Source organism: Clupea harengus, chromosome 23 (genome assembly GCF_900700415.2).
Source record: "Clupea harengus chromosome 23, Ch_v2.0.2, whole genome shotgun sequence".
Classification (NCBI taxonomy): Eukaryota; Metazoa; Chordata; class Actinopteri; order Clupeiformes; family Clupeidae; genus Clupea; species Clupea harengus.
The window spans coordinates 25,012,751-25,015,334 of NC_045174.1; positions in this window are offsets into that span (position 1 = coordinate 25,012,751).

The following is a 2,584-nucleotide window of genomic DNA, read 5'->3' on the forward strand; positions in this document are numbered from 1 at the left end:
ACAAATACCACTAATAACTAAAGAACTACAAATGCCACTAATAACTAAAGAACTACAAATACCACTAATAACTAAAGAACTACAAATACCACTAATAACTAAAGAACTACAAATACCACTAATAACTAAAGAACTACAAATGCCACTAATAACTAAAGAACTACAAATACCACTAATAACTAAAGAACTACAAATACCACTAATAACTAAAGAACTACAAATACCACTTATAACTAAAGAACTGCAAATTACCATTTTTTTTTTTTTTTACAATATGTTTATTAGGTTTTTTCAGGTAATTCTAAGTACAAACAGACAAATACTAGGAGTAAGTAAGAAATTATACCAAAATGAAATTAAAAGAGAAAGAAAAATAAGACAATTGAAATCAAATCAAATAAAGGCATAAAAAACAAAACAAAAAACAAACAAACACAACTAACAGACAGGGCGTACAACTCAAGACAATGAAATGTATTGATGCATCACTAGTACACAAAATACATCGAAGAAGAGGTAAGTGGCCTATTGTGAGTCTCATAGCTGCTCAAGATCTCCATCAAATTGAACAAGATGGTCTAAGAATGGCTGCCAGATCTTGTAGAATTGTTTAAGATTGTTTGTCAAACTGTATCGGATTTTCTCCATATGTAATAGAGAAGTAAGTTCTGATAGCCACGTCTTGAAGAGTGGCACTGTTTCTGACTTCCACAGCATTAGAATCAGTCTCTTTGCAATTAACATTCCGTACATGATGGTGTGCTGTACTGGGATACTTTGAGGCAATAGAGACAGGGAGTAGCCAAACAGTGCCACCTCTGGCTCAGGCTTGAACACACAGTTGTACATTTCAGAAAACCACTTAAATATTCCACACCAGAAGACGTACAGCTTTGGACATGTCCAGAAAAGGTGGGTTAAGGATCCGTCAGCAGCTTTACATCGATCACACAAAGGGGAGACAGTAGGATATATTCTATGTAGTTTGGTTTTCGAATAATGGAGTCTATGCATAACCTTAAACTGGATTAAGTGATGTCTGGCATTAATAGAACAATATTGGATTCTGCTGAGACCCTCCTGCCAAACCATGTCATCAATCTGGAGACCCAGTTCCTCCTCCCAAGCCTTTTTCAAAGAGTGGGTGGCATAGTTCACTTGTTCAGAGAATACCCTGACAAAGTTTGAAATCAAGCATTTTGAATCCGGCGGGCCATGCCAGAAACTGTAAATCCTATTTTCGTCCGGGAGAGATTCAAATTTAGTCAGGTTTTGGCGGACATAGTTTCTAACCTGAAGGTATCTAAAGAAGTGTGTTTGTGGAAGGGCAAACTTGTCTTTTAGTTGAGTAAATGAGGCAAAATGTTTGTCAATGTACAAATCTTTTAAAACTACGATGCCTTTTTGTCTCCAACTATAAAAAGTTGCATCTGAGAGAGCAGGGGGAAATGCATGATTATGGCACACTGGAGCATAGATGGAGGTACCGGGTAACTTGCAGCACTTCTTAATTTGCTGCCATATTTTCAAACAATTAATAATTATTCGATTTTTCACTTTTGTGTTGGGCAGCCCAGGTGTTGAAAAAAGAAGAGCTGGGAGTGAACTGTCTTTGATGTCTTTCTTTTCAATGGCTACCCATGCAGGGGTGCTTGTTGAAATCTCCAGGTTGTAGCCATCACCCCAGAAGGCAAGAGCTCTAAGATTTGCCGCCCAGTAGTAATGCTGAAAGCATGGCAGCCCAAATCCACCTTTCTCTCTGGGTTTTTGTAAATGAGTTTTTGATATTCTATGAGCTTGAAAACCCCAGATAAAAGGCATGATTATTGAGTCTAGTAACTTAAAGAATGACTTTGTGAGAAAAATAGGAAGGTTCTGAAAGAGGTATAGGAATCTTGCCAGTGAAACCATCTTGATAGCATTTATACGACCCACCATAGAGAGCGGCAGCGTGCGCCACTTGCCAATATCTCCTTTTAGTTTTTCCACCTTTTCATGGAAATTCAGTTTAAATATTAATTTAGGATCCTTTGGAAGGGTAACTCCTAGGTACTTCAGCTTGTCTGTAACTTTAAATGGGAGTTTATGCAGAAATTCTGCTTCATGGTTATCCCCAAGAGGCATAAATTCACTTTTTTGCCAATTAATTGTGTATCCAGAAACTTCTCCAAATTACTTTATGAGGTCTAACAGAATGGGAATAGACTGTTGAGGCTGTGACATGAAGATTGCAACATCATCTGCATATAAGGATAGATGGTGGTCCACATCTCCCAGGTGAATGGGTTCAAGAGAGCTGTGCTGCCTGATACTAATAGCAAGGGGTTCAATACCAATCGCAAAGAGGAGCGGGCTAAGGGGGCAGCCCTGGCGCGTCCCACGATGTAATGGAAATGGAGTTGACCTTTCTTGATTTGTTAGAATGGAAGAGGAAGGGTGGGCGTATAAAATTTTAATCCATGAGACAAAACGGTCACCAAATCCAAATTCCTCCAATACCCTCCACATATATGCCCACTCTATCTGATCAAACGCTTTCTCTGCATCTAAGCAGAGGACTGCCACCTTCTGATCCTTTCTGTAG